Below are 25,884 nucleotides of genomic sequence, written 5' to 3'. Positions count from 1 at the left end.
CCACTCTGTTTATTAGCGCAGCGCTCCGCCAATAACATTCAGAATATGTGAGTGGCCATGCAAGGCCCAAACAGTCTTATTTATACAGATAAAAGAGCGGGAATTAGACAAAGGGACAAAGAAAGCAAAACAGGAAAATTCACCTGGGGCACAGCATGCATATCCTATTTCCTTACTAACTGTTATCGATTTAAGGCTAATACTTCACCAATTGCCCTTAAACGGTGCAATTGTTCTATGTTAATGTCTGTATTCCTGACACCTGGATTGCAGCATTCCAACAGTTTTGCTTAAAGGTACAGACAGCATTTCTTTAATCCTTTCTATTCTTACTATATAATTCATTCTACTTTCACACATCATTGCTGCAGAGCTGTCACATATTTCATACACTTGTTGAAGGTTCAGGTCCATGCCCTGTGTTTTAAAGCTTACTGAGGCATCAGGTTACTGTTTTCTCTTTTTTCTTTTTTCTTTGTCCTCTAGCACTTCCAACTTCCAAGGAGGATGGAGGGATAATATGACATTTTTCTTCAGAACATTGTAGACCTTTATTGTTCACCTTCTATCTGTTGCAAAGCTAACTGACATAACAGCAAAATACCATTAGTATTTCATGCACCATATTTTTTTTCCTAATTATTCTTGACATTTTTGTGTAATAAATGGCTTCAGAATAAAATAAAAATGTCTTTAGCCAAATCTTGCTCCTATCTCCATGGAAGGGCAGGATTTTGGGAGCTCAGTTCCATGGTGATGCATTTAGCAGCGTTGTGTTGGAGGGCAGGAAAAGCTGAGGTGGTTGTGGTGGATTCCTTCTTACATAGATCCACTGGCCAATAACCCTCTGCAAGAGAGCATGGGGCGAGACCCGTGGAAGCTACTCTGCTGCCTGCATTCTTTTTCACTCTCATGACTATCCCCCAGTACCTACCCCAACAACTTGGGAGGGTCTTTCAAGTATAGGTATTAAGTTACTATGTAGAACTGTCTTTGCAAGTAAGACTATGGCCCGGTCTACATTCGGGGTGGTGGGGTGGGATCGATTTAAGATATGCAACTTCAGCTACAAAAATAGCGTAGCTGAAGTCAATGTATTTTAGATCAACTTAGATTGATTTACTTCACTCCCCCGTTGACTCCGCTTCCGCCTCTCGTCCTGGTGGAGTTCTGGAGTCGACGGGGAGCGCGTTCAGGGATTGACGTATCACATCTAGATAAGACGTGATATATCAATCCCCGACAGATCAATCACTACCCGCCGAATCGGCGGGTAGTGTAGACATACCCTATGTAATGTGAGTTTGGTTGTATGCAAATACATATGTATAGTTTCTCAACATGCCCAGTTTACCCTAGTTTCTTCTAGAAGCCTGAGAAGGGTCTGTGTGAGAAGAGTGCTTGGTAGTTCATAAAGATACTGCACCATTTCTGCTGGCAATCATGACTCCTGAGTCTTTAGTAAACACAGGAAGACACATTTGACTAAATTATGAATGAAGTTGTCTATATGCTGCAATAGGGACCTACCTTTTGGAAAATGGGCTCTTTACTGTTACTTAACTGTCTAGTATTATCATGCACCACTACCTGAATAAAACCTGGATAAATCCATTACTATTCAACCATGTGTCATAGTCCATATACTGCCAATTTTATCCCTTTAGTATGAACCTTTTCTGTTCAATGTAGTTGTAATGAGAAGCTTATAGACAAGGTGCAATAAAATACAAATGCTTCAATCACATTAGACTAGTAACAACTTTAGGAGAAAATAAATACAATATCAAATATATAAAAGAGTTCCAACAGCTTCATAGTTATAAATACCTACAATAAATATAAAAATCTTACTCCGATTTAGTGGAAGTAATTATTGAGTGGCAACTTAAATGGGATGAATAAACATGGGAAATATAATTCTTACTTTATGGAAGGTTTTTTTTCTCTTTCCCTTTAAACTTTTTGATTTGAATGTGCTTTATGTTTTTATTAGTGTAAACTTTTAAATCAAATTATAGCATATATTCTTTAGAATTTGAACAATTCATACATTACAGTATTTAATTTTTTTCTAATAGCGGTGATCTGGGAATCCACAGGCTTATAGCACATTTTTTTTCATGTTGCATGACATTTTGTACTGTTGTGTATTACCTCTGTGTTTATTTCCATCGATTATATTTAAAGTAATAGAGCAGACACCTCCCCCTCAACCCATACTCTGAATCTCTTATTCTCAGGAGACATCTCTGTTGCATAGTCTGTATTTGTTCAGAGTGTGAAACTTTCATTGTTATAGGCAGAACAATTTACCAAGGATCATGGTGGATTCTTCATCACTCTTTATGTCAAGAGTGGATGATTTTCTAAAAGATATACTCTATAAATTATTTCTGGAAAGTTAATTGGCCTGTGTTATACAGGAGGTCAGACTAGATGATCACAATGATCACAATTCTGGTCTTGAAATCTATGAATCTAAGTTCTTCATGTAGAATTTTTAACAACCAAGCTCCACAGTGAAGATTGGAAAGGAGAATTTTATTCTAAAAGAGACAAAACACCAGGGAATTTCCTCTGGATAACACGGAGCTAATTCTGCATTCTTGAAAGATATCTCAAGCACTTGTTTTATATGGCTGTTGCAGCTTCTTTATCTTGTCTTCTCCAGCTTGCTTGTATTTTTAGTCAGCTCCTTCAAGTGTAACAGTATAATGTATTTGTGATTCATTCACTGAATGTTTTGATTCCAAAGGGTGGACATATTGTATTAGTTTTCTGTTGTGATTTTTTTCAATGTAGTGTGCAGGCTGTTGGTCTCAGACCTCAACAATCAGACTGAAAATTCAGGGACAGATTCTCCTGTCACAATGGTGTAAATTGGGAGAATTTTGTATAGTTAGTGGCGTTTGGAATCTGAAGTCCGGACTCAATTCAGGCTCTACCACAGGCTATCTAAGGGTATGTCTACATAGAAAAATGACCTGCGGCAACGAGTATCAGAGCTTGGGTTAACTGACTTAGGCTCATGCTATGTGGCTAAAACCAGCAGTGTAGATGTTCCTACTTGGGGTGGAGCCTGTAAACTGACGGTTAGCAAGCAGGGAGGCTCCCAGAATCTGGGCTCTGGTTGGAATGGGAATATTGACAGTGCTATTCTCAGCCCCAAGGAGCAAGCCTGTGTCAGCTGACCCAGGCTCTGAGACTTGCTGCCTTGGTTTTGTTGTTGTTTGCTGTGCATACATAACCTAAGCCTGGCTCCTGACTTGGGTTCTTGGCTCCCTTCTGTCCAGACATAATCAGTCTGACTTGGGTCAGCAAACAGTCAGGATCTGGATCCTATGACCCTGCTAGGAATGTGGATCAGGGACATAGTCCCACTGTGATTTGGGTCTGACCCCTCTCATTTTGCAGTACCAAGCCACAGACCTTATGCAGAAGGTCTGGATTGTGCAGTATGGACACATTAGCCCAGGTTTACAATGCAGTGATGATACTTAAGTGCAGACTTGGAAACATCAAGTCCACAAGGCCGCGTACCACAGACCTCAGTTTGCAAGGCAGTGTAGACATACCCTTACTGTCTTTGTGCCTCACTTACCTCACTGTAAAATGAAGTTAATATATCTGTACTTCACATAAATACATTAAATGATTGTGAGGCACTTGGATACTCTGGTGATACATGTACCCAAAACAATAGAAATGTCATCTCACCTGTAAAATGTCTTTTCTCTGTAACAGAAATTCTAATAATCCAGTAAGTGTGGATGGGTCCTCCCCTTCACTAGATCAGAAAGCAGGACCCATGCTGTAAACCGGAACAAATTGATTTCACAGCTGGAAAGCAGCACCATCTAAACTGCCATATTAATCAGTGAAGAAACCATACACATAAGGTATCAACTAAATACTTCCTAAATCAAGTATTAAATGGGTAGCTGTGTTAGTCTGGATCTGTAAAAAGAGACAGAGTCCTGTGGCACCTTATAGACTAACAGAAGTATTGGAGCATAAGCTTTCATGGGTGTCTGACGAAGTGGGTATTCACATATGAAAGCTCATGCTCCAATACTTCTGTTAGTCTATAAGGTGCCACAGGACTCTTTGTTGCTTCCTAAATCAAGATCACTCAAACTGGTGAGTCTGGTCTGCCACACATGCTGTTATTAAGAAGATATATTTAGAGTTTAAAAGGCAAACTTCCTTTTCTTATTCAAAACCCTGGAAAATACAGCATTGTTTTCCAATAAACAGGGCACTCAGTTCTAATATCCTTTTAGCTGGTGTGATAGGTATCAGAAAAGTTGTCTGTGTAACTTTGTATCCAGAACTGCCTTGAGTCTCAGTTTCTTGGATACTATTGGGTGAGGGGTTGAGAGAGGGAAACTGTCATAAACAGATAGCTAAGGGTTAATGTCTCTTACACCTGGAAAGAGGTAACCTGAAGCACCTGACCAGAGGACCAATCAGGAAACCAGACTTTTTCAGGTCTGGGTGGAGGGAAGTTTGTGTCTGAGTTCTTTGTCTTCTGCCTGTCTTTCTCTCGGCTATGGGAGGATTTCTGTTTCCTGCTTTCTAATCTTCTGTTTCCAAGTTGTGAGTACTGAGATCATAATACAATAGGGGTTATTGTTTTTTTTTCTTTTGTATTTGCATGTGTATAGTGCTGGTATTTGACTCCTAATGGGAGTGCTATTGTGTGACAAAAGACCCGTAATAGTCCCTTAATGGTTCCTTGCTTAATATGCAAGCCAAAAACTGCCAGAGAGAGCAGAAAAAAAATTCTCTCTGGTTCCTTTTAAAACCAAACCGTTCTTCTCTGCTTAAAAGCCCCTAGCAGAGAAAAGAAAAATATAATATTCCTACTGGCTTCTGGATTGTATCTTTCCCACAAACGCTGCCACTCATATCATAACCTAGTCCCAGATTTGGACCTTAGCGTCCAAAATATGGGGGTTAGCATGAAACCCTCCAAGCTTAGTTACCAGCTTGGACCTGGTAAAGTTGCCACCACCCAAAAAATTAGAGTGTTTTGGGGCACTCTGGTCCCCCCAAAAACCTTCCCTGGGGACCCCAAGACCCAAATTCCTTGAGTCTCACAACAAAGGGGAATAAACCATTTCCCTTCCCTTCTCCCTTCCAGGTATTCCCTCCCTGGGTTCCTGGAGAGATAAACAGAAGCAAACTCCGTGAATCTAAACAGAGGGATTCCACTCTCCCCATTTCCAGCCTTGGAAAACAGAAGTAACGAGAGCTAATCTCTCTTCCCCCCTCACCCACAGGGAATGCAAAGTCAGGCTAGTAAATCTAACACACACAGATTTCCCCCTGACTTCTTCCTCCCACCAATTCCCTGGAGTTTCCCACTAAAGAAAAACTCCAACAGGTCTTAAAAAGAAAGCTTTATGTAAAAAGAAAGAAAAATACATAAAAAATGGTCTCTCTGTATTAAGGTGACAAATACAGGGTCATTTGCTTAAAAGAAATATGAATAAACAGCCTTATTCAAAAAGAATACAATTCAAAACATTCCAGCAACTATACCATGTAAATACAAAAGAAAAAAAACAATAACCCCTATTGTATTATGATCTCAGTACTCACAACTTGGAAACAGAAGATTAGAAAGCAGGAAACAGAAATCCTCCCATAGCCGAGAGAGAGACAGGCAGAAGACAAAGAACTCAGACACAAACTTCCCTCCACCCAGACCTGAAAAAAGTCTGGTTTCCTGATTGGTCCTCTGGTCAGGTGCTTCAGGTTACCTCTTTCCAGGTGTAAGAGACATTAACCCTTAGCTATCTGTTTATGACAGAAACATACATCTTTCTCCATGGAACTGGCTCCATTCCTCTGATTTGAATGAAGCACTCAAAGACTTGAAGCCTATTGGCATGTTTTTTAGGGTTTCAGGGGGCTGAGAACTGAATGAACCTCCTTTTTTATTCTTATCAGTAAAACTAGTCAGAAAACTGAATTTCTGTTCTGCAGAAAATCCCAAATTTTGAAGTTTGTTTTTGTTCTGAACTGGAATGAAAAGTTGAAGTTCTGAAATTTCTGAAAAATGTCATTTGGGAAACATTGAAACATTTTGTTTCAATAATGTCAAACCATTTTATTTCAATGAGGTAAAAACAGAATAGAAAATACATATAATAAATTACATAATATATATAATAGATAAGATTAAAATTAGCATTGATATAGTAAAAAGTAAAAATGAACTTAAATGAGATGATAAAGTTTAAATGAAGCATTTTTACCATATTGAAACTAGAACGTCAAAATAATTTGTTTTGTCAAAAAAATTGCCAAAATTGTCACATTCTTTCAAAATGTTCTGATTTTGACTAAACTGCATTTTCCCATGACAATCTGTTCCATCAAAAAATTATTAACCTTTATTTTAAAAGGAAGGTCACTGAACAGCCTTTATTCATGATTTGTAATATCCACTTATCTGAGAGAATAAATTCCCATTTCATGGGGCTAGGAATGGCTGGTTGTATAGTATATAATCTTGTCTGAGACTTCCTTCCCTATGATGTTTTTACCATGAGTTCTGTCTTTGAAATCCTTAATCTCTTATGGAGTGTTTAGTATGGTGAGAGGGTCAAAAGGAGCCTTTTGGTTTGCTAATTGGGTTGAAATTCTGGCTTCACAGCAGTCAATGGAAATTTTGTCAGTTGATTTCACTGAGGCCAGGATGTCACTTTAGGTCTTTAAGTTGCCTTTAGATACTCTTGAAAGGGGCTTAGTTTCCTTTTGTTTGAATTCACCATTAACTTTTTTGTTTTGTTTTGTTTTGTTTTGCCAATCAGTTAGTCTTCATAAATTTTGGTCTAGGCCAGGAGTTGCTTAATATTTGTTTCTCCTGCATCTACAGCCAGAGATGTCTCAGTGCCACTGCATTTGCTGCCATTATATAAGCGAAGAAGCTGATTGTGTCCATAGAAGCTTCTCCCATGAGATAATGAATAAGGACATCTTAATTAGGAGAAAATCAATTTCCTTGTTCTCTGAGGATAGTTTTCCTTGTTCCTTAGTCCATGTAATTACCACTGTGGCAAAGCAATTGGAGCCTGATGGAGTGTAAAATGAGACTGATTCTGCCACCAAAATCTATTCCAGATCTACCTAGTTCTTTCTGCCTGTAAAGTTACTGGGGAAAAATTTCTTCCCTCTCAAGTATAATGATGTTCTTAGTGGGTACAGGATGTATGAGCAACTCTAGTGTCAGCATTAAATGACACAGCTGACCCTTACTTCAGGAATATTTGACATTTGGAACTTTGCTTGTTGAGACATCTGCTCTTAGAAGGCTGTCTCCTCTTCCCTCCAATGACATTATTGGCTATATTCTGAGGGATCCTGGCTTCTTTACTCAAGGATGCATTTACCACCTTTCCTCTGGGGGAAATAACTTATGTATGGTCTCAAACACAACAGCTGGGAAGCTGTCGGGTTTCAGTGTCTGATTCCAGGTTTGGGTGATGAGTACTGTGTCTGGTTTTCATCAAAGAGGAAGGCACAGAGAAGAGAAGCAGGGGAGAGAGGGATACTGGGGTCTGGGACTTGAATTTGTTTTATGTTCAGATTTGTTTTTAATTTTGGAGATCCCCTGGCTGGAGTAGAGGGGCAGGAAAGTGTTTCTCTGCACCATTAGTGAACTAGAGGTGCCTTGAAGTTTAGGCTACAGTGATCCTTTGCTGTTCAGTCAGAGTCAAAAGGGAAAGAAGTAGGAAAGTGCAGGCAGATTCTCATTCTGGAACAGGAGTGGCTGGGAGTTTGTCCAGCACTGGAGGATGCAGAAGGAAGGATTCCAGCTCATTCCCCTGGCATGGTCATGAATTATTTAAACACTATTGGTGGATTTTCATGCCCCTGATGACAGGAACAGATTGAAGCAGTTCTGACTTACTCACTGTACTAGCTGCATTTCCTTAACCCTTAGGGGCAGAAAATCTTCTTTGCTGCCCATTCTGATTTGCACAGATGCATAATGACACTCTGTGCACTGATTAGAGTTAGCCAATCCTTATGGCTCAGCAGGGGCCCATAGGCCCTTGCTGGTGTGGGGACTAGAGCTGGATCAATCAGGCCATGTTGGTAACCATCTTTGAAATATCCTGTATTGAAGACAGAGTCCCACAGAATAGTGAAGAAAGGGGAAATGTGCTCTCAAAATGAGGTTAACATGGCTCAGGATGTATACCGGAAACAACCCTACTCCAGGGAGTTGCTGTGAGTATTGTGCTACACAAGTCCCTAAGTAGCATGGCAGCATGCTGGGTGTACCGCAGGGTTGGCGGCAAACACTGCAGGTACTCCAAGCATTAGGCTTTTCAAACTCTAGCCCTTGGTTGGTTTCCCCAGGAACAGTCTCACTCTTCAGATAAGAGAAAGGGTTTCTTTACAATGGTTGCCAGAAAGCAAGGTGCAAGTACATTCAACCCAATGACTATTAGAAACTTTTAAGATAAACCCAAGAGCTCCCAATCCAGCTTCTAGAGGCAGTTCACCTGGGGTTATAAAAGGTACTATGGTCTGAGTGTAACCACTTTGCACTGTTCTCTTGCATGCAAGCTTCAGCCCTATATCTCCCTGCCACAGCTATCACTGTACAGGAACACTTGCATAATGTTTCTGAGCCAATGGCAGCAACAAAAGCTGGGTTCAATATGTCTAGGGGTCCTCTAGTAAAATAAGCTGTGGCTCAGGGTCCCACCCATACTTCTTGGGCAACTAAAATATAACTTCCCCGGACACCTTTGCTGTGAGTTTTTTCCCACTCACAAACATGCAGGAGTCCTTGGGAATATGGAACAACAAATACCTTTTTGTCTGGGGGAAAAGGAATACCTAACAAAAGAAATATGATCAGCATATACAGATTGATATACCACAAAACGAGACACCCAATCAGTTTATCAAGAGTACCAAGTATCAATTGTACAGCTTGCTGAGATTAGGTCTGTCATAATATAATTCCCAATTCTGAACCTTAGCATCCAAAATATGGGTATTAGCATGAATTCCCCTAAGCTTAATTACCAGCTTAGATCTGATAGGCTGCCACCAATCAGGACTTAGAGTAGAGCGCCCGATCGACTCTAGTCTCCCCCAAAACCTTCCCTGGGGGTCTCAAGACCCAAATTCCTTGAGTCTCACAACAAAGGGGAATAAACTATTCCCTTCCCCCTCCCTCTTTCCTCCCAGCTCCTTCCCGCTCTGGGAACACTAGGAGATCACCTGATTCAACTCCGTGAATCTAACACAAAGAGGAACTTTACCATTCCCTCCCTCAGGCAATACAGACTTAAGCTCCTTTGAGCCTTAACTAGGAGAAAAACTCAAACAGATCTTAAAGCAAAGCTTTTAATACAAAAAGAAAGAAAAAAAGTAACAGGTTTATCTCTGCACTTTAGATGGTAAAAAGTTACAGGGTCTTTCAACTTATAAACAATAGAAAGAAACTTTCTCCAGCAGAAACACAATTTAAGCTACTTCCAGCAAGTACACATATGCAAATGAAAAAGAAAACAAATTAAAAGACTATGACTGCCTTTTCTACTTACAATTCTGAACAGATAAGAGACTGTAGCAGGGATGTCTCACAAGGCTGCCTAGGCTCATTCAGACTTTCCCTACCAGGCACATTGCCACTCCCAACAGATAAGCTGCTGCTTTTTTCACTACACTGAGCTACTTCCAGCAAATTACACATATGCAAATATCAGAGGGTAGCCGTGTTAGTCTGGATCTGTAAAAGCAGCAAAGAATCCTGTGGCACCTTATAGACTAACAGACGTGAGTTATAGACTAACATGCATCTGAGGAAGTGGGTATTCACCCACGAAAGCTCATGCTCCAAAACGTCTGTTAGTCTATAAGGTGCCACAGGATTCTTTGCTGCTTTTACATATGCAAATGAAAAAGAAAACAAATTAAAAGACTATGACCGCCTTTTCTACTTACAATTCTGAACAGATAAGAGACTGTAGCAGGGAGATTGGCAGAAACCTGGTTACACCTCTAGCCCCGTCCAGGACTCAGAGAGAACAAAGCCAAACCCAAAACCCACAAACAAAGGCTTTTAAACTATCTTGTCTCCTGATTGGTCCTCTGGTCAGGTGTTTGGGGTCCCTGTTTGTTAACCCTTTACAGGTAAGAGAGACATTAACCCTTATCTATCTGTTTATGACAAGGTCACCCAGCAACCTCCACCTACCTAAAACCTCACTCACGGGCCCAATTAAATTCAATTCTAGTCCAAGATGCCAGAGAGCACCTCTCCTCTTTCTAGGTGTTCTAGTCGAGTGACGTATATGACACCAGGTACCTCTCCAGTGGGTAGCTACCTGGTTCAGTTCTGTGACATCAGCTGTGCCATCAGCTCTGGTCAGTCCTTGCTGTTAAGTCAGCTCTGTGCTTCTGTCACTCATCCAGTTTGGTCTTACTGCAATTTTGTCTCTGGGTTGCCAGTTCATTTTGGACCACTATCACTAAATCACTCCATAGAGAGTTCAGAATCTCTTGATGACAAACTCAGAGCAAACCTTCAGAGAGAGTCTTTGCCCACTAGGCTAAAGGTCCTAGTCCCTGGGAGAGTCTGCTCCCTTCTCTTTATTGAGCTTGAATCTCAGTGCCTAACCACTGCCTAAGAAGTCAGAGTAAAGCACTTTCTTCAGGGGATATCTTGCACAATTCCTATGTTCCTTTGAGAGTACAGTCACGGTTGCAATCTAGTATCATTTCTACAATTAGAATATAGGCAAATTCCACTTAAAGCAATAAAACATAAATAAAACATAGTATGTGGGACTATGGGTAAGCAACATTAACATTCATGTATATGAGGCTGGCCAGACCTGGCTTTTCCCCTTTTACCTTTGGAGGGAGCAGAGAATTTCATCCCTCTGACCATCTAGCTCTGGGATTTACATTTATAATCTCAGGCACCACTGTGGCAACAGTTGATGATGTAATGTAGGCCTCTGTGAATAGCCATTTTGCCCCAAAGAGATAAAAAAAATGTTTAGAGGAAAAAATAATTGTCTAATGCTCATATTGTAATTGTGTGATGTTTGTTTCCTCTCTTTCATCTTATAACTCTGTTATAACAGTTCAAAAATTATCCCAAGACTTTTAAAAGCAAGTTTTGCTGATTTTTTTTGGAAAGTTGTGCTTATTATTATTCATTCATCATTAGGAATATATATTTAAATTTCACCTGCTGCCTCACAGTTCACACACAATGTTTGCCTGATTGCTCATTTTTTGTGGTTTCAATTGGTTTATCTGTCTGTGAGGTCCTGCAAGCAATTCTAATTCTCCTAGGCTAAGAAGAATTCATGGGTAATTTTTATTGGTACCTGAAAGATTTATGAGTGAAATAATAAACATGAATAGGAAACTGAGCTAAATAAATCACAGCTCAATCCAACACATATATTACAATTTATTTATAAGTGAGTTCAGTGTTTAGAGATGCTAGGCACAATGCAGCCTTCTGATTTGTTGTAAATGGTGTCATTCAGTAGTCTGGAGTTTTCATCAAGGCACTTCACCCACCTGCTTCAGTTTCCCCATCTGTAAAATGGAACTAATCCTTAACATGAATGGTGAAGTGAATTGCTATATAATTATTAGATATTGTTGTTGATGATTCCCAGCATGCAAGGCTATAATTTGCTCCTCTTTTGTATTTTGTAGCATCATTTAATCAGAAATAACAGTATCCTCCAAATCGTGTTTTGGAAGCGAGAGCTATATTCTCATCACGGCTGATTAGAAGCCTGCAGTAGAAGACTCACATATGGGGAAGCATGGTTTTATTTTTGTAAAATCTTCCAGGCTAGATCATGTCACTTTCCTTTATAGAGGGTGGAGCAGAGACTATCCCCATGGTGATTTTTACCTGCCTAAGTCACAGTTTGTGCAAAGGAGTTATGCATTTTGCACCAGCCATTAGATGGCGACAAATTGCTTATCCTTTTGCACTGGTCCTGGTCTAAGGGTGAGTGCAAAGAGGTGACAATGCCACGACCCCATCTTGTCCCAATACCTTCAAGGCTAGGTCGAAACAATCCAGGGTCAATACCTGCCACATCGTTCTCCTGCAGTGCAAGGGGTCAACTACTGATCTAGGGCAGAGGCACACTACAATGCCTCTTTGAGCAGACTGGGGCCTCCCTTCTTCCTTGAACACTGCTCCTTGTCTTCAGGTGGCATCTTCAGGAGAGAGGACTTAGCCATTCAATGAGAGGATTCTGTGTATAGGGGACTCCTGCTAGCCCCTGCAAAATGGTTGACACTGTCATGTATTGTCAATGAGGTTTAGAGCTCACACACCAGTAAGGTTGCCAGGTGTCCAGTTTTTGAACAGAAAGTACTATCGAAAGGGGACCTGCACAGTGTCCGGTCAGTACTGGTGACTGGACACCAAAAGTCCGGTTACTGCAGTAACTGCAATTGGCCTCTGCCGCTGGGAGGGTGGGAAAAGCAGCAGCTGTTGGAGGAGGAGGGATCCTGACAGCACACGGTGTTTGAGGACTGGGTCCAATGGCTGGGCTCACCACCCATGACAGTCTTTCCTGCCTTCTCAGCCTCCCAGGGCCCTGGCTCTGTCCAGCCCTTGCTACAGGGACCAACCTCCCACCTCCCGCCAACTGGACCGGCAGGTAGGCTCCACATCAGCTCCTCCCAGCCCAGCTCTGCCCGTGAGTTCTGAGGGAGGGGAGAGCAAATGACTTTGGGGGGAGTGAGTGAGGGGGCTGAGGGGAAGTGAGTGTCAAGGGGGCCTGTAGTATCCGATTTTGAAAATTTGGAAAGTTGGCAACCCACTCCAGCAAGATAAGTGGGGCAGGTCACACCTCACAAATATACTCATTCAAACTATCTGCAGATCCAGGAAAACATCTCTGGATCAGTTACAATGCTTCACATTAGCAAGGTAGGTTTATAATCATGAGGGCTAGAAATACACTATGCAACTTATTATGTGAAAGCTGAGAGTCTAACATCATCACACAATTCTAGGAATGGGGATGGGGGACAAAACATTGACCTCAGACGTCTATGACTTAATTCAGCCAAGAGTTTCTCCCGTCACAATTTCCAGAATTTTGGTCCCCATGGAGAAGTGGGACTGAGCCTTTCTGGAATGCAGGGAAGACAGGGACTGCTGTCCTGGAGAGCTTGTGCAACCACACTAGAGTGGGGAGAATATTGTATTGTGTGCTCCTCCATGTCTGCAGACCAACACAAGAGCTTTTCACAACTTGGCTTGAAGAATTTCTCCTACAATTCAAGAGGTGTTAGAATTTTCAGAATCTTTTCTTTTTACACAGGACTTACATTAGTAAAAAGCAGATATGTTCTTTGAACAAGACATAAACTTTGTAAATAAACATATCAGAATTAGAGAGTGCTGATTTTTTGGTAGTGAGTTTTAGATTTTATTTTTCACCTTAAGGCCACCATTGTTCTGTTGGCTTCAAGGGTTCAACCTCTCTCTTTTTCCTGCTCTCTTTGTATCAAGAGGTATGATATTCTCACAGCCATTAGTTCTCTCTGTCTGTCAGCTACCAGACTTTCTTCCTTCCTACAGGCCTTGCTGTGTTCTCTCAGCCACTTTCCAATTTAGGTCAGTAGTTGACAGTGCTCCTGCACTGCTTGCCTCCCACTACCTGGATGCATAATGCTCCTGACAACTTATTAACAAAGATTTTAATGCTGCTAAACCTTATCTGCTCTTTCTTCTCATGCGTCTTTGCAGTTTAGTTGACTCCTTTCATAGAAATGTATGACTGGAAAGTATCTCAATAGGTCATCAAGTTCAGTCCCCTGCACTTATGCAGGACTAAGTATTATGAGCAAACTACATTTCAAGCTCTCTCTGACAGCTAGCCTTAACTGAGAACTCAGATGGCAGAAAGTATAGTTCCTTTGCGAAATTATGAACCCACACTGTGTGAATTTCCCAGCATGAATTTCTATAGGGTGTAATCAGAACATACTAACATGATGTCTCCAAAAACTCACTGTCTATCATAATTATTTTTCTAAGTCTAAGTATGCATGGAAGAGGGTTTTATTTATTTATTTATTTTTAATCTTCACAGGATGTCTTCTTGGACATACTAGACAACCACCCTGTGATATTTAAGAAACACAGCCTGGCTCTAGTTTCCCAATACAGCCAGGTGATTCGGGGAAGTACTATTTTGGATAGGCATCACTTCTGGAAAAGAAAATGTGAAAAACATGACTGTATAGAGGTTCTGGCATGGTTAGTAAAATATTTGATGGAACACTAAAACCATATTATAATATTCTGCCACTAGGTGGTGCCGTGGACAGCATTCCTTACCTGAACTGGTAACAGCCATACCTGACAGTACATTAAAGTACCTTAAAGAGAGCACGTCTTTTCATCTCGCTATATAAAATGGAAGTCTGACCGGCAAGTAGAAGCCCTGCAACTTACCATGTATGAGAAGTACATAACAATATTCTCCCTTCAAATTACTGAGAACCCCTTGTGATAGGGTGTCCATCCTACAAAGGATCAGAAGGGGTTATGATGACCAGGCAGGCCAATTAACTCCACAGGCTGCACCTGGAGGAGCAACAAGGACCAGGGAACTAATTGAGAGCAGGCTCAGATGTGCAGGAACAGGCAGGACCTGTTTAAAGCCAGGTAGTTGGCAACAAATGGGGCTGCTGAGGATGGCAGCTGTCACTTCCTGGGAAGAGGGAGCAGGGTTTAGGAGCTGGTACACCCAGAGTGAGAAGGGAACTAGGTGTGGTAGGAAGCGGTTCAGGGACGGAAAAGTGAGGGCTGAGACAGGAAAGGCCAGAACTGCTGAGTTGAGAGTCTCTGGACTGGAACCTGGAGTAGGGGATGGGCCTGGGTTCCCCTACCAGCCACTGAGGGAGTGTCACTGAGGCAGCAAAAGGGAAGACTGCCTAGAACCCCTGGAAAAAGCAACTTTGCTACCCTGAAAGGCTAAGAAATACTGAGCCATGAGGAGGATGCTCTGGTTTCTGGGACTGATAGAGAGTGTGCAGACCAGAGGGAGAGACAGTGTGCAAACTGTGGATGGGGGTGTTGACCTCAAGAGCTAATCACCAGAGTGACTAGGAAAAGGCACCAGACCAGTGGTGAGTGCTGTACCCCGTGGCACCCCCTATTTTGATGGTGCCTAAATATTATGTATAACCAGGTAGCTTGTACATCTTTACCAGCAGCATTACACTCAAAATGGAACTTAAGGATCTGCTTTTGCGTTAGCTGTTATAGGCAGTTCCCAAACTGAATGGGCCCTGCACGAATTCAAATCCCTTTATCATGGATTTACTTCATCTTAAAATGATGATCATGAATCTCAGTGGTGTATGAGGGCTTGCAGTGGTGATTAACAAAGGCCTGTTGCTATTCTGAAGTGCACTGAAGTATATAATTAAACATTTTTTCCCAGATTGGAGCTGAGTTTTGAAATAAAAGTTGTTTGATTGAAAAGACAGCTTTATGAAATGGTTGAGTTCTCCCCAAGCCACAGCCAACTTAAATGAACTGATGGTACAGTCAAAGCTGCTTGAGTTTAAACGATCAGTGTGACCAATGCAGTGACAGGCATTCAACTCCTCCAATGTCCTTCAGTCTGTGGTAGATTCACACTCATTTAAACATGATTAAGTCTATGTTTAAAAAATGACCCTACTGTCTCTTCTGGATATATTGAAAAGGAGAATGGCAGCATAGATGGTCCTTCTTAAAGTCTGAGAAAATTTTAAAAGTCAATATGAAAGACTACCCAAATATGAATCCCATTAGTGTCAATGGATTTACTCTAGATGTACACTGGTGCAGCTAAGCCAAATCTGACACACATGGTCTTGGTTATGGTGTAAATCTCAGATAACTTTGATGTCACTAAGCTCAGAATCACATAGCTCATTTTTCTGCTAGCAGAGTGGAGAGTTAGTCTATGCTACAGTTGTATTCATAAGAGTGCACACATGATTGAGTTTAATTTTTCAGGCTTGCAATAGTTTGTGAAAGTCAGAAATGGGCTGGAACAGAGGAGATGATTAATCTAGAGGCTTTATCTGAAGACAGCAAGTGACACTAGTCAGCAAAAGCTGATCTGTGATTGGGACAGTATGTACCCTTATGTTAAACACTTTTACAAAATTATGCTAAATCTTGTAGAAAGTATGCCTGGTGAGGTATCATTTAAAAGCTCATAAACTACTGAACATTATTGTCCTGGTAGAATATGTGGTAACATTGTACATAAAGCTATATGTTTCAACTATATGATTTTATTGAGACATGTTCCAAGTGTTGGGAAACAACTACAGAATACTTCCCAAAGAGAAAAGGCTAGCCAGTGCCTTAGTCAGGTGTTAATATAATCAAATGAACTGGTTACCTGGTTTCCCGGTTAAGCAGCCATTCTTTGGCAGGAAGAAGGGTGTGAGTGAGAAATTTACATCTTGGCAAACAGACTTGTGTCTCCTGAATCTCCGTGGGAGATGATTCTCGAGGAGGAGGAAAAAATATAAAAATGAGGAACAGAGGCCTCAAATCACCTTCTCCTCCCTTTTTCCCTACCCATTGGACTGGGGGAGGAAAGCATCCATCCAGTAAGACTGCCAAAGAACACGTGGGGTGAGAGCTATTTTGCTTTGAATTTATTTAGACTAAGTTAGACACTAGTTATGTTTTACCTTTTATTTCTTTGTAACCAATTCTGACTCTTGTGCCTCATTGATTGTAATCACTTAAAATCTTTCTGTAGATAATAAACTTGTTTTATTTTATTTAAAGCAGTGAGTTTTGATTGAAGTGTTTGGGAAACTTCATTTGGGATAACAAGATTTGTGTATTCATTTTCTCTTAATGTGAGCTTGTATTGTCCAGAAGGAAAGACTTGGACAGTACAAGATGCACATTTCTGGGGACAAATCTGGGACTGGGAATTTTCTGGCATTATTCTGCAATATAATTCAGGAGAGGCTAGCTAAGGAGCCCATATAACTCAAGGGGGAATAGTTTACAGGATAGAGCAAGGATTGGCAACCTTTGGCACGCAGCCCATCAGGGAAATCCGTTGGTGGGCCAGGATGGTTTGTTTACCTGCAGCGTCTACAGGTTCGGCTGATCGCAGCTCCCACTGGCTGTGGTTCACCATTCCAGGACAGTGGGGGCTGCAGGAAGTGGCACAGGCCAAGGGAGCTGTAGAAGAGGAGGGACAGCTCTGTGGTTTGGGCATTGGCCTGCTAAGCCCAGGGTTGTGAGCTCAATTCTTGAGGGGGATATCTAGGGCAAAAATCTGTCTGAGGATTAGTTCTGCTTTGAGCAGGGTGTTGGACTAAATGACCTCCTGAGATTCTATGATGCTATTAATTATTTTAGGTGGGGAGCAATAGCTCAGTGGTTTGAGCATTGACCTGCTAAACCCAGTATTGTTAGCTCAATCCTTGAGGGGGCCATTTAGGGATCTGGGGCAAAAAAGAGAGAAAAAAATACTGTCAGGGACAGTACTTGGTCCTGCTAATGAAGGCAGGAGACTGTACTCAATGACTTTTCAAGGTCCCTTCCAGTTCTATGAGATAGGTATATCTCCATATATATTTTTATTTATTTATACAGGAAGGCTTATGTTATAGAACCAGAAGGGTAATAAAGCAAACCTCAAGAATGGGATGAAAATGCCTGTGTATGTGTGTGAGTTGATTGGGATGTCAGAGGGGAAACTGAGGCCAGGAGGATGGAGGTGCCAGGCCTCTGGGCTGCCATCATATCAGAATTGGTCATTTGATTCAAGCACAGGTTAGAACTTGGGATCCATAACTCTTTGTAGGCCCAACTTACCCTGTGACAGCAAGTTATTCCCTAACTGCTACTTCAGGGGTTCTTGCACCATCTTCTGAAGCAGCAGGTACTTGCTAAGGTATATGGACATCTCCTTTCTAGAGCATTCCTGTAACAGCATTGATGGAGCACTGTTAGAGATGGAATAGTTGACTACCTGGCCTACTGACCTGATCTGATATGGCAATGCTGAAGATTCTATCTTGTGGCTCTTTAGACTTTACTAACAGAAATGATAAGTGCAATACCTTTACTGTAATCATTTTTCCAGTGTTTTTATTTCAATCTTGCTTCACCTCATCAGGGATTTCTTTTACGCTGCTGAAGACTAGGAGCAGCAAAATACACTTATGCTGGGGCAACAGTTAGGACCATCCCTACACTTTTGTGATTTCTTTTAATAGCAATGAAAGGGAAATGGATGTCAGTAGTAAGTGAATGTTTTAGTGATTCATTGAACTCTGCTAAATTCCAGAATTTCATACGAGTCGTTGGAAACAGTTGTGAAGTAAACATGGTGAAGAATCCAGACATCAACTCAAAATAAACTATGTCAGTAAGAAAATGGGTGAAATTCTGGCCCCACTAAAATGAGTGGCAAAACTGCAGTTGACTTTGATGAGGCCAGGATTTCTTTCCATGTGTTCATGAAAGCTATGGCTGATTTTGAAAAGGAGAGAAAATTACTCACCAGATGGTTAAAGGGATGCAGGAAAACACAAGATAATTACCTAGAAAAGAGAAAGCAGCTTTTGAAATATGTTAATATATATGTCTACCTCGAAGGAATCTAATGTATGTTCATTCTTGATGTTATCATTAAATAAATACAGTACTTACAAGATTAACTGTAATCTTTTATGCTTGTTCAGAATCTCTTGTATTAGAGGTCATATAGAAACATGCCTTGGAAATTTAAAATTGGAATCTAAGGATATCATGTAGAAGTCTGATTGTATAGATATTCTGGTCAGGAGGTCAAGATAAAGAGTAGAGATCAGTTGTGAATTAATAGTGAACTATAATTGCATGCTGCTTCAACTAAAAGGCAAAATAACCAGCACATTACCTGACCACTGTTTGCTCAGTGAGAACTCCTCTTTTGACTTCGGTTACAATGCAGATACTCCTCTGTCTTTCCACTCTCCTAAGGAGCACGTATCACCCTATATTCTTTCTCTCCACAAACAAGAGAGCCTACATGCTCCTTTGGTCTTTCCATTCTGAGGAAAAGTCATCAGAAGCTAGGACACCTTATTTGTTTTCTCTACAGAACTTTAAATGTCCCTGTAATCTTTATTGTGTTGGAGATGTCAGTTTCTGCTAATCTACTTTTTTCTCTCCATTATTTATCTTCCTTAAAAAGTACTACTTTTCGTAGCAGGCTTTGTTTGAAAATTCTGATGCCTGGTCCCAGGGAAAACAATACAAAAAAACAAGGAATCTTTTTCTCAGTAAGAAAGTCTTTGAAAACTAAGACTGTCTTTAAGAAAATAAATAAATTCTGCATACTCCGATAACTCATCCATGCTGATGCTATCCCCTTTATTTAGCTAAAGGAGAATAATAGATTGTGCAGTTTATAGTTTCCTTCATGCCTCATGCAACCACTTTGTTAGATTTCGTAAGCTCCTTACTTCTAGTTCCCAATATATGTATACTTATAAAATATTCATCTAGAGGAACCACATTAGACTGCAAGCAGATTTACACAAGTGCTCTGTGAAGAGGGGAAAATACTGCAAAGACATAAACACTGCACAGTTACACAGTAAATAAAGGAATAATAGAGAAACAATGATTTCTGAACAAAATACATAATTTACAACTTCATGTAAGACCCAGATCACAAACAGGGAGCAAATATATGTAATTGGCTGTGCCTCTCCCGAGGGTAGAGACTGATAGTAATTGTTATGCTAGTGTAACACTCTTTAAGGATAACTGCGTCAGAACGTGCTACCTCAGAGGGTATTTGATATCTCCAAGCTCTACTTAGTGATGTGCATTCCAAATAATCTGTGCCTTTAATCGTATTTGTTTCTTCCAAGATGCTGGCAATACCACCATTTAAAGTGTCTTTACTGCTGAAAACTTAAATGGTGCTCAATTTACACAGAGAAAAGCTTTGTAATCTATATATCTCTGAGACAGGCAACAAATTAGGCAGGCTAATGCTCTGGGCTCAAATATTAATTTAGCAGTTACAGTTCTGGTCCTGTTAAAATATGTATTTTGGGCCTGATCCAAAGCCCATTAAAGTAAAGACTCTCCGTATGAATGGTCTTTAGACCAGACCTTTTATACATCTGTGGTTTTATGATGCTGCATTCTGGTTCAGTTTGTATATATTGACACCATCTTGAACAAATAACTGCAACCAAGAAATCTCCTAACATGGACATCAAATATATTATAAACCAACTGTGGATGTATGGAGAGTTCCTTAGAGCTGCTATACATGCAGCTTTTTGTTCCATGTTCTCCCTGTGCTGGTTTGACAGCTCACTATCTTCTGTAATCCAGTCAAGCTCCAAATTTCTAATTTACTATGACAACGTAACAGCTTTTACTTCCAAAACATGCAGGTTTTTTAATCTCATGGGTAACACTAACATAAAAAACTATGATATGCACTTATAATATGGATTGATAGAGCTGGGTGCATAACAGATTATTTTGGTTCACTGGCAAGTCTGAAAAATTAAGGAAAAAATTATCTCTGAGTCAAAGCAAAAGAGAAATTTTCAGCAGATTGAACAGTAAAAAAAATTGTTTCAAGTCTAACTAAAGGTTTTGTTTTGACAAAACCAAAATCTTTTTTTTGATTTTTAAACTATCTTGATTTTTTGAAAATAAAGAAAATTTTGAAACAGTCACATTGAAACAGAAAAATCAAAACATTTTATTTAAAAATGTTGAAACTAAATGTTTTGGATTTTATTGGAATTTTTTCCAGTTTTTTTCCAACAGAAGCAATTTGGCAAAACTGATACGAATTCACATAACATGTCTTACTAAAAATTTCACCCAGCTCCTGATTCTTCTAATATCTCTGTATTGCTATTGTGCTATTCCTGGAGCTCCACTGTTAGCTGCATCAGCATAGCTTGCAGTTTGCTGATTCAACATAACCTCAGTATTTATCATAAAGATCACAAGCTCTGTTTGGTGACCAAGTCTTGGTCAGGTTTACTGTCAACAAAGCACTGCACTAACACACTGCATAGCAAGGTACAGGTACACTAACACAGGTTTGCCTGTGACAAGGGCCATGTCTCCAATAGCAATGCACCTGTGCCACTGTAAGATTACTCATGTAGCCTTTCTATGCCAACGGAAGAGAGCTCTCCTGTTGACTTACTCAAACCATTTCCTGGAGTGGCAGTAGCTTTGTCGGCAGGAGATGCTCTCCCACCAACATAGCACTGTGCACACTACCACTTACGTTGGCAAAACTATGTTGCTCAGGGGTGTGGTTTTTTTCACACCCATGAGTGACGTAAGTTTTGCTGACATAAGTGGTAGTGTAGACATGGCCAAGGTATTAGCTCAATCAATGTAATGTTGTCTCCTAGGCCAATACAAAGATGTTCCTCCTTCCACTCTCTTTTTATACATGAAAGTTACATGTTACGCTTCATATGTTCCTTGTACCAAACAGTTTGAACAAAACATCTTCATCCATTATAGTGTCATCCCACCCTTATCTTTATGAGGAGTCTGTGTATTCCTGTACTGTCCTGTTAGGAATATGTTTATGTAGTTACTTGAGAGGTCAATGTGTTTCTGTACCATTCTCTCAGGAATGTGCTTCCTTGGTTAGCTGATAACTAGTGTTCCTCTTCTGACAAGGCCTACTTTGGTTCACAGATGTACTTTTAATTGAGCCTGTATTATGGTGTGTTTAAGAAGGTTCCATGCAGCTTGCAGGGATTTCCCTTTGACGCTATACCTTTTAATTTCTATTTAACTAACTTCCTCATTTGTGTAGTTCCCCTTTCTGATATTTAATACTACGGTGGTGCGCTGCTGTGGCATCTTTCCCCTTACAGGGATGCAAGTGATTCAGCTAGTTTCACCTCTTGGTCTATATTCTGTGCTCCACTTAGGACTAAATCAAGAATTGCCTCTCCTCTTGTGGGTTCCAGGACTAGCTGCTCCAAGAAGCAGTCGTTTAAGATGTCAACAAACTTTATCTCTGCATCTCATCCTGAGGTGACATGTTCCCAGTCAATATGGGGATACTTGAAATCCCCCATTATTATTGAGTTGTTTATTTTATTTTGTAGCCTCTCTAATCTCCCTGAGCATTTCACAGTCACTATCACCATCCTGGTTAGGTGGCTGGTAGTATATTCCTACTTCTATAGTCTTATTATTCAAGCATGGAATTACTATCCATAGAGATTCCATGTGAAGGATCATAAATCCACACCGAGTAGAAGTCAAGCACAGGAGTTTATTACACACAGCGCTGGTGGAGTGTCACTTTGCTTACTAGGCTCAGAGACACTGCAGAAAAATTAATTACAATAGATTATATAGGGTGCTCACTGGGTGGAGAGAAGCAACAGGGATGGGTTTTCCCAAGCCCCTGGATAGGTTCTAGCAGCAAGACAAAACAAGCACAATAAGCCAATGGTCTAAAAGATTACATAATGTCTCTGCCCATTGCCCAAATGAACATATTGATGACACACAGGTAATTACCCCCAAACTATGTCTATTAAAATATATAGGTTAAATTCTAATTTTGGGCTCAGGGGAATGAGGTAGCAGCTCTCTGTTGACCAACAGGTACATTCCTAGAGATTTAAAGCAAAAAAAGCAGTAATTTGTACTTAACAATAACAGCTGTTGATAAGTTTACCCTTGCATTTCTGTGGGCTAGGACTGGCATACCTTTATGGGGAGAGGGAGTCATAGCTCATGTCAATCATATTGCGCCTCTCCCCGAACTTTGTCTAGGATCTGAGGGGTATTGTACCACTATCTCCTCCCTGCATTTGGGAGTAACCATGAGGCCTTTCTCAGTGCTTCATGTGCCTATAACTCACGATAAGGAAGCCCAATTACATTCGGAGTTATGCTGACTCCACTCACTGACTTGAAACACACAAGGTTATCTGTTTACCCCAGCTTTCTCTTAGCTATGTATTGTTCTCTGTTAGCCAGCCCCCATGGCCCAGGCCAAGCTGGGGACTCTGGGCCTATATGAAAAGTTCTTAGCAGAAACTGCAGTTAAGATCTTACATCCACATTAAATGGATTATGGCCCTTCACTATGGTATAGTTTGGTTCATTAAAGATTTTTACTTCATTTGACTCTACGCTTTCTTTCACATATACTGCCACTCCCCCACCAGTACGACCTGTTCTGTCCTTCTAATATATTTTGTACCCTGGTATTACTGTGTTCCATTGATTATTCTCATTCACCAAGTGTCTGTGATGCCTATTATATCAATATCCTCATTTAATATGAGGCACTCTAATTCACTCAGTTTATTATTTAGACTTCTAGCATTTGTAAATAAACACTTAAAATTGTCACTTTTTAGCTGTTTGCCTTTATGTAATGTAATTGTATTGGACTCTTTTTTTCATTTGACTGTTTCTCATCAGATCCTACCCATATTTTATCATCAGCCCTCTCCTCCTTACTAGGATATAGGAAAGGATCTATTAAAAGAGATTCTCTAAGGGATGTCTCTGTCTGCACCACAGGCTCCTCTGCACCTGTTGCTTTCCACTAGCCATTATTTTAAAAACTGTTCTGCGACCTTTTTAATTTTACAGGCCAGCAATCCGGTTCCATTTTGGCAGAGGTGGAGCCCATCTGTACTGTATAATCCTTCCTGTATAGTCATTATTTAGATTGTAAACTCTTCTGGGCAGAGATCATCTCTTTTGAGGTGGGATGGGGGGGCAGAGGCTCCCTCAAGTCCCACTCCCAGTTCATAATAATGTCCCCCCCGCCCCTTTGTAACATATGAGGTGTTCTCAGAGTAAAATGGACAAAAGAAAGCTCCTTTCTGCTCTCTTTCCCATATGAGAGAGGGACATCTGAGTGTAAACAAAGAAAGGCAAAGGTCACCTGTCTCTCAGGCAGTCTTTCTGGATTCAGCTCTTTGGATTTAGTCTATTAGCAGATCTATTGTCTTTTAGTGGGGTCTACTTCCAGCCATTCCTCTTTGAGCATACTGCGGGAAAGGTAAGGCCCACAACTGTCTCTTTCTTGGCTGACTTGTCTCTGTCAGCAGTCTCTGAGCTGGTGGAGCAGCCCTCCTCCTGTTCACTACCCCTTACTGTGGCAGTTTTTCCTTTTTGAAGCCCCTCCTCCTCCAAGAAGAACATACTTTATACCTGCACATCATTAGTGCTGAATAGGCCCAGAAGAGCTTGTTAGTCTCCTCTCCTCCAGTGCAAGGGCATGTCCCTCCACATGGGGTCTGTACACTACACAACATAATGGGCTCTAATACTGATTGGGGCCTTTGAGTGGTACCACAACACCAATATTTACTACTAACAACAATAATCTCACACAGGTGTACTTGGTGATTCTGCAGCTGTGGAAGCATGATTTGCTTCAAAATTCATGTCTTGCTGCAAAACTGGGCTCCAGAATCTCAGCTTTCACTGTTAACAAATTATGTTTCTAGCTATCGTGGTTGGAAATAAAACCTTGAAAACATGAGCCAAATGTAAATGGACGCCATTTTGGCAGGTCTGGAGCAATGTCCAATATAATGGCTTATCTGACAACATCCTTTCTGGTCCAGAATACCAGAGCCTCATGTCTGAAATCTTTTCAAACTCTGTGGTTCAGCAAACTTTTCTCTTTTGTCTTCTCTACTTGGTACGTCGTTTTCTCTGCTTGATGACAGCTGATCTCACAGAATCTCAATCTTGCATAGTTACTTGTGGCTTGATTTTCTGCTCCCTTCTGTCTTTCTTTTATCTCAGAACAGTGCTGATAATTTGTTTTGTCTGAGGTTGTACATACAGTTGAAAAGGCAGAACAATTCAGATCAATCCAGTCTGCATGCACCAGTGTATGCTAATTAATTCATGTGCTAATAGGGAAAAATAAAGGGATATATAGTCCATTTCTATAAGTGCATATTCCATTTCTACCCCAGCTCCTTCATGCTACTAGAATGGGGAAAGGTGGCACGAGCAGGCTCTGTAAATACTCTGGCAATGAATTTTATGGAGACTATGCCTCTATGCCAGCTCCTCTCCTAACCTCTAGGGTAGAGGAAGGGAAGGGGAAATGAAGGGCATAAGTGGAGTGTAATGTATTCCATCTGTTCTGGGCTGCCGTAGAGGCCCATAGTGTCATTACAAGCCAATGTCCAAGGGGCTTGGGTCCAGAATTTGGAGACACAATTACAGCTTAAAGCTACTTTTGTGCTACAAATCTTCCTTCCTGTGCATAGGAGGAATGGACAATTGGACCCCAGAGCTTTTAAAGGCATTTCCAGGTTTGAGGCAAGATCTGAGACTTTCTAATGCAAATATCTATGATTTTGCAACAGGAAGCCCAGGCTTCTTAGCCTTTCATCACAAATATCACCAGGGTCTTGTCACAAAGCAAATTCATACCACTTAACTTTTAGGATTACTGTGGATTTCTCTTCTAAAACTCTTTGCAAACAAACAATTATCAGTTATTAACATACATTGCACTACACATTTATAATTAGCTCTCCGGCATCTTGTATATGGCGATTTTAATAATAAGATCATTTCAATATGTGATTGTACAGGATTTTAAAGCATAACTGCTTGATATTAGAGTTCATGAGATGCGATAAAATTACTAATGATTGCTTGAAACATTTCTCTTTCTCTTCCTCTTTTTAAAAAGTTTTGTGTAAGGAAGATTATATTCTTACCAGAATGAAAAGAGGATAATAATTTACATAACAGTTTTATATTCCAGCATTGCCAAGGACTTAGGGCAGTGGCATAGGATTGGG

The sequence above is a fragment of the Gopherus flavomarginatus genome, chromosome 1 (genome assembly GCF_025201925.1).
Source record: "Gopherus flavomarginatus isolate rGopFla2 chromosome 1, rGopFla2.mat.asm, whole genome shotgun sequence".
Taxonomy (NCBI): Eukaryota; Metazoa; Chordata; order Testudines; family Testudinidae; genus Gopherus; species Gopherus flavomarginatus.
The sequence above is the reverse complement of the archived record's forward strand: the minus strand, read 5'-3'. Positions refer to the sequence as shown.